We start from the raw sequence: 7971 nt of genomic DNA on the forward strand, positions 1-7971 counted from the left end.
GGGGATCATGGCAGTGGCTGATTCACAGTGTTGGGTTATTCACAGACTGCTCAGAACTGTGCCTCAACACAGTGCATGCATGCGTGCTAAGTCAACTCAGTCATGCCCAACTCTCTGCGACCTTTTGAACCATAGCTCTTCTGACCATAGGATTCTCCAGGCAAGAATACTGGAGTGGGTTTGCCATTTCCTCTTTCAGGGGGTCTTCCCAACCCAGGGATTGAACCTGTGTCTCTTACGTCTCCTGCATTGGCAGGTGGGTTGTTTACCACTAGTGCCTCCTGGGAAGCCTACCTCAACTAGGCTTTCATAAAAAATTAGCTATTGTTATCATTGTCAGCAATCAAAAAGCTGTGACCATAGTGAGAAATAATGAGCATCTGAACTAAGAGAGTGGAAAACAAAAGGAAGGGATATGTGTACCTTGAAGAGGCAGAATGGGGAAGTTAAGAGGGTATTGCATGTAAGAAGCAAGAGAGGAGGAGTCAGTGATGTCTCCAGGATTCGGGCCCAGGAGACGAGTTGGGATGAGTTGGGTGTTACCAAGATGGAGTCATGGAAAATGGTCTCGGTTTTGGGTGTAGTGAATTAAAAGTGGCTGGTAAGTTTTTCAGTTTGTTCTTTGTCAGAGGAGTTTCATATGCAAGGACTTAAATTTCAGTACAATTTTTAGGACAAAAGACTCAGATTAGGGGATTATGTATATCGAAGTGAAAGTCAAGCCTTTGGAATGACAGGATGGTCCTCTAAAGGTATTTATAAGCAATAAAGTTTCTAGGAAGTAGACTTTGAAATGTGTATTTACAAAAGAGGGTAGAAGAAGGGAAACAGAAGAAGAACTAAGCAGTTACTGTGTTCCAGAAACATCATTTGATGGGAGTTTCAAAAAGGTTATGGTGGTCAGCTCTGGAGACAGAGATGCAGTCACTAGTTTAATGATGACCATGACCATCTCTTGAAGTAGAAGTCCAGGCTAAATGAAATCTTAATAATCTAACCTACAAAAAGAGAATGCCCAACCCAGAGGAGAGGCTGGGCTCCAATGAGACAATCTATGGGCCTCGCTTTGTAAAACTGATTTGTAATTAACTAGAGTTTATTATTTTTCTTTATCATATTTGTTCCTAAATCTGTTTTTGGAACTTTGTCTTGAGTTCTAAAGTTTCAGAACTTTGACTTGAAGAGACAATGATGTCTATCTAGGACATGAGAAAATGGGAAGTGTGTGCTGTGATTTATTTGTGCTGTAAGTACACAGTATATATGATGTAGAAGAGACCAGGACATATCTGGAAGTCGGCCTCTGTCAAGCGCTCTGAGATGTGCCACTATAACCTTGGGGTGGGGGAGGGGTGGTTCATGGACTTTCCACTAAGAAAGGCTCCTTCTCCCTCAACTTTTTCCAGTGATGTCTCCAACATGGTTTTGAATGACTCAAGTTTTGGGCCTCCTACCACTTCCCTTGTTATGCACGTTTGCCATTTCCCAGATTTCATCATTAGGGCATTTCCTGAAATTCAGCCCAATGCGTTCTTTTTTTCTGATTTCAAAAAGGATTCTGTTTCAAGCCTCAGCTGTCAAATGGGGAACCCAACTGTGAACAGTAGCGAATTTGACTGTGACATCAGAGTTTCCAATGGGAACCCGACTTTCCACCCTGAGTTCCAATTTCCCTCTTGGTTCAGGATTTCAGAATAATGCAGTCTTCTCCAGACCTCACCGAGGTGCCACTGCTTGAGCCAATAGCAGCAGGACCCCAAATTGCCTTTGGGGCTGGCAGCCTGCAAGGACTGTCTGCCAAGAACCCCCTTGGAACCTCATCACCTTTCCAAGACCCTGTTTTTAAGCAGATCAAAGTACTTTTCTCACACTGGTGAAAGCCAGAGGTCCAGGTCAAGGTGAATGAGTGTGGGATTCTGAAGGAAGCTGGCAGAACATCAAAGAAAGTTGGGCGGGGCCTGAGTCCTTTCTTTGAAAACTCTTTTCCATTGTTTCCCAGACTTTTCCAGTTTGACACATTACTGAACTTGCCTCTCTGTTCCCACCCCAAGTCCTTTTAACTGTCCATTAGTTCAATCATCAGATGATTACATCCCTTTGGTGCTTACATGTTCCAAAAGCCAATAAACATACATATGTATTGATCTATATATGTGAATAAATGTCCATGTCCACTTACTAGTCATCTCATCTTAAACCCTGAATTCACAATTAAACTTTCTTTCTATTTCATTCTGTGCTTAGTTGTAGCCCCATAGCTCTGTGGCTCCCTGCCAGCCTGTGTACACTCTGAGGACAGCAGCGGTGTCCTCCTAGTCATCTCTGTGCTATTCCTCAGGCCTAATGCAGGGCCTGCCAAGGTTAAAATACTTGAAAATGGCCAGTGATCACCACAGGTCGTCTCAAACTTCCTCCCAATTTTAACAAGTATCTGTTTGTACCACAGCAAGGACTTTTGGGGAGCTGAATTGTCACTCTTGAAGGGCCAGAAAAAAGATATATTCAAGGTCATCCCTTCTTAACCTAGATGGATACAAAAAAACAGGCAATATGGATACAATGAACAAAATAAGAAATACAGCCCTCAGAGGTGCCATGCACTGATCCCTGACTCTGTGTCACGCACGTGCCTCGTGTGCTCTGCTCTGTGTCCTCTCATTTGGCTCTTCACACTGGAGCATCCTGGGCTCATTCGATTTTCACCGCTTCTCTGTCGGCAGTCCCCTTGGTGATCCCACATGTCAACCATATGCCACTAACTCCCAACTTCTCCAGGCCAGACTTCTCTTCCAAACCCCAAACTCACATACCCACTGCCTTTGGATGTCACAAACTCAGCACGTCGAAAACTCTCTCCTGATCTGCCTGCAAAAGCTGCTCTACTTTCCACCTTCCCCAGATCAGCCTTCCCTTTGATCAGGCCAAAATTCTTTCAGTCACTGGAATTCGACTCCTTCTCTTGTACCCCACATCCAATACATGGGAAAGCAAATTCTGCTGACTCTCTCTTCAAGACAGATCCAAAATTCTGTAATTTCTAACTTTCCCTCCATTCTAGTCAAAGCCAAGACTAACTCTTTCTTAGGTTGGAGCTCTGGCCTCTAACCACGGCTCCCTTCTACCCTGTGCCCTATGGTGTGATCCCAACAAAGTAACCAAAGTACATACTCTGTTAGACTTCAATGACCCTCCCTCTCAGAGAAAAAGCCAGTCTTCCCATCATCTGCCGTCTATTCTCTGACCCCATGTCCTAATGCTTCCCCACTGCTCTCCTGACTTCTGCCGCATGGTGCTCCTTGCTGTTTCACAAATGTGCCAGACCCACCTCTGGGTCTTTGCTCCAGCATTCCCTCTGCCTGAAGCGTTCTTCCTGCAGGTACTCTCGTCTAATCCCTCAACCCTCTCAAGTTTCACTTAGGTTTGCCCAAGTGAAAGTGAAAGTCACTTAGTCGTGTCCAACTCTTTGCGACCCCATGGACTATACAGTCCATGGAATTCTCCAGGCCAGAATACTGAAGTGGGTAGCCTTTCCCTTCTCCAGGGGACCTTCCCAATCCGGGGATCGAACCCAGGTCTCCAGCATTGCAGGCAGATTCTTTACCAGATGGGCCACAGGGGAAGCCCAGGTTTGCCCAAACTACCTTCTGAAGGCTACCACTTGCTCACCCTCAACACTCCCAATCCCCCTCACTCTGCTCTACCTGTTTTTGTCCACAATGTTTCTCATCTTCTACGATATTACATAAAGTTGGTTACATATGACTTGGTTATCTTTCTTTTCCTTGTATAATGTAAGCCCATGAGGGTACACTTTTTGCCTCTTTAGTTTGGAAAGATCTTGTTCACAGAATAGGTACTTACTGTTGAATGAATGAGTAAGCAAAAAATAGATGCTCTTGGAATCAAGATATTCAAGCTCCCTGCCTCAGAGCTCCCAGTGGCTTTAACAGCCCAAGCAGAGTGCATTCTTACATCCATCATGCTCCATCTCAGACTCAAAGCCCTACATCCTCCAGTCCTCTAAATTCCCTCCCCGGAGCCTGACTCTCTGCCTTGAGCACCCATTTCCACTTGCCAGAGAGTGGCAAGGCACCATCCCATTTGCTTGAAACTAAATCCAAGTAAGGATGGGGAGCCTTCTTTGTGACAAATAACTTCTTGGTGAGTAGAAGCTAATAAAATATGACCACCATGGGCAGCTCCCTTGGCAAGCAGTTCCTTGAAGAGGGAATCACAGCCTGGCACAGCTCCTAGTAAGTGGTTCTCTTCAGCTCCGGATACTCACTGAAAAGCATGCTGGGACCTGGGGTGGGCTTCCAAATCTACCAGGGTCATGATGGGAAAAGGATGCTTACTTGTGGGGAGCATAAAGGAGTGTTTCCACTTTTGAAAAGAGGGACTACCCCCTATTCTAGTAACTAGAGTTCCATTAATTGGCTATAATAGTTTCTAGCAATCTTGATTAAGTCATATCAACTGAACTCAAAGACTTTAAATTCATTCGGGATGAGAATCTTCTCACAAGCTTCCCAGTAGCCTCAGAGACACTCAGCAGCCAAATTCCAAGATGAGAAAATGCCAAACCTCAAGTGGAAAATTCCGAGGTGGCTGCTATTTCTTGCTTTCTCTTCTCCTCCTACCTGCCCCTCCCCCAATCCTCCTCTTTCTCTTCTTCTTCTTCCTCTTAATACACCTAAGCATTGGATATTATCATCCCAGTACCTTTCCTGAACAACCTGGATAGACTGCAGGGGAATTATGCTGACTTTTACTGAAAAAGCCAGTTTTAAAAATTTGCCCATTTAGTTGCACGTCACTGTGAATACACTTAGTGCCACTGAATTGCACACTTCCTAAAGAATGGTCAAGGTGGCACATTTTATGTTTTCCATATTTTACCGCAATACAAATAATTAAATGTTACATATTATATGCTTCCATTTACATATTCTTAAAATGGCAAATGTGTAGATGTGGAGAGAAAATTAGCAGTTGCCAGGAGTTAGGGAAAAGGAGGAAAGGAGGGAGGTGACTGTGGCTATGAAAGGGTAGCGCCAGGGATTCTTGTGATGCTACTGCTCTTTATCTTGATTCTGGTGGTGGCCACACAAATCTCACAAGTATAAAATGTCATAGAACAAAGTAACACACGCACAAGCAAGCACAAATGAACGCGCATGCAGCTGGTGAAATCTGAATCGGATCAGTGGATTTCATCAATGCCTAGTTCCTGGCTGCGGTATTGTCTGTAGTTGAGTAAGATGCTACCACTGAGGGAAACTGGATGGCGGGTATATGGGATGTCTTTGTTCTGTTCCTTACAACTGCATGTGAATATACAATTAGCTCATAATAAAAAGTTAGGCAACAACAACAAAGGATTATGTCTCACTTGTGCCACACGTCCCACTCGGTATGGCTGGGGTTCTAGTCTATGTGGGTGGCACAGGCTGTTAGAGCTTCCACCATCTGGAATATCACCCGTCACCTTGTCAGGGGAAGGGAACATAGCAAGTTTCTCCCTGGCGCTTAAAGGTTTCCACCTGGAAGTGACACACCGTTCCCCCTCATGTCTTGTTGGCCAAAGCAAGACCTTTGATTTCACCAGCTTCCAGGAGGTAGGGAAATTCAGTTTTGCCAATTATGTGGAAAAAGGAGAGGCAAAATATTGGTGAGCAGAGTGATTCTTTAAGAATATCTAAATAGTTAAATATTCACAAAGTATTTTGCATTTACCTCAGCTTCCCCAGTGGCTCACTGGTAAAGAATCTGCCTGCAATGCAGGAGATGCGGATTTGATTCCTGGGTTGGGAAGATCCCCTGGAGGAGGGCATGGCAACCCACTCCAGTATCCTTGCCTGGAAGTCGGACAAGACTGCAGTGACTAAGCACATACACACCATCATGTGACCAAGGAAGTAAAGGTCTCCTGCTTGATTATAAATCAAATATAGGAAATGCAAATACAAATATTGCACAGTTCATTGTGGACAAAACTTTGCACTGGACCTGAGTTTCACTTTTTAGAAAGAGTGAGAGCTTACCAAAGGGATAATTAAAATGCTGAAGTATAATTTTAAATGCATTCATGTAATAAAAATGATTTCTCTTTGGCTTTTGTTTTATTACCAAGTATACATGGAAAATTGGAGAAGGAAATGGCAACCCACTCCAGTATTCTTGCCTGAAGAATCCCAGGGACAGAGGAGCCTGGTGGGCTGCCGTCTATGGGGTCGCACAGAGTCGGACACGACTGAAGCGACTTAGCAGCAACAGCAGCAGCAACATACATGGAAAATACCTGCCTATTAAATTTTCATGGAAGTAGTGCTTGCAAATAACCTTTAACTTTTCTATCTGAAGATACAAATAGCCAATTTAAAATGTAACTCAGGTGTGCATGAAAATTTCTGCATATTAAAGGGAGGCCATGGGGAAGGGTAGGCACAGGTGGGCAGACTGATAGATTTCAAAGGACATGAAGTGTGGGAAGAATACCAGAAGGGCCAGGAATTTGCTAAGAAACAGGATACCATTAACCAAAAAATGACCAGATTACCCAAGGAATGACCAACTGAATGTGTGGTTCTTAAAAACTAAATCAGATATTTGCTACTTGAAAATATAGAGAAGATATAGCTTTTAACTTGTACTCTGTAAGAAGATAATTATTTTGATCAGAGTTGCTTAGAAACGGAGACAAGGGTTAACCTACCCTGTTGAGCATCTATTACATGCCAGTCCTTGTCTATGCCAGTCACCTTTAAGAGCACCATGCTCTTGCACTCTTTTAACCATTATTAGCACCCTATTTTACAAATGCATAAAGAGTTAGAAATGTGAAATCATGTATCCAGAGGGGCCATTTGTGCCCAGGACTGCCTGACTGCAGAGGGTGGTTCTCTCTGGTTAACTGTACTGTATCTCTCACTCATCAGTAGCTTCCTTGGGGTGGGATGGAGTCCATCCCATGACTGGACTCCAGCCCCCTTTTCAGATTCTGTTCTACTGACAGCACAGACCCCTAAGCTCTAGCCAGAGAACATGTGTCACACCTCCCCAAGTCCAACCTTCAGTGTCCAACCTCTGTGCCTTTTCTTCCTGATCTCTGTACTCAAAATTTACCTATTCTGCAGGTGCCAGCTCATCTGCTTGATCCTTCAAGTCTTCCTAGATCATGGACTTAATATCTTTCAGATACAAGGCAAGAAAAGAATGACTACTTATATGAACTGATGAACAAATGATATCTGCTCCATTCTTTCTCTCTTTCCATTGCATTTATCATTCTTGTTATAGTTTACCAGAGGTTGGTAGCTATTTCTTTTCAATTCAGAAAACACTGAGTTCTTCATATCACAAAGTTCATGCCAAGTAGGGTGGGGAATACAACAATGGTTAAGACCCAACCCAGCCCCAGCCCCTAGGTGCTCACAGTCATACAAATAATACAAACTGTTTGTGAAATGAACTCAGATACACACGCGTTCCCCTGCCAGACTCTCAGCTCTTTGAAGGAAGAAGCACATTTTCAGAGTGGGGGATATGACTTCATGCCTGTTCGAAGAGAAGTCTGACTCACACCAACATACTTCATCAAGAGCAAAGCCCAGTGCAGAATGATCCCGTTTCTGGCCAAGGCAAGACCCACCAGGCTCCATGATGGATGGCCTCATCAACCAGGATTGCAAATGCAGCTCCAGCTGGTCTGAAATGATAAGGTTAGGAAACCAAACGATACTGTCCTGAGCGTTCATAAAAATAAGCAGAAATTAGAGACACTTTAGAATTCTTAAGAATTATCACTTATTATTATAACCTTGTTTGTTTCAAGAGTGATCCCAGAACATTAAAAAAAGAATTATGATAAAATAAGATGGCAATATAATACTACTATTTAAAAGCATAGATTAATACCAGAAAACTCAAGACTATTCCATTTAACTTCATGTAGGGGAGTCTTTGAAATTA

The sequence above is a fragment of the Bos indicus genome, chromosome 22 (assembly GCF_029378745.1).
Source record: "Bos indicus isolate NIAB-ARS_2022 breed Sahiwal x Tharparkar chromosome 22, NIAB-ARS_B.indTharparkar_mat_pri_1.0, whole genome shotgun sequence".
NCBI classification, from domain to species: domain Eukaryota; kingdom Metazoa; phylum Chordata; class Mammalia; order Artiodactyla; family Bovidae; genus Bos; species Bos indicus.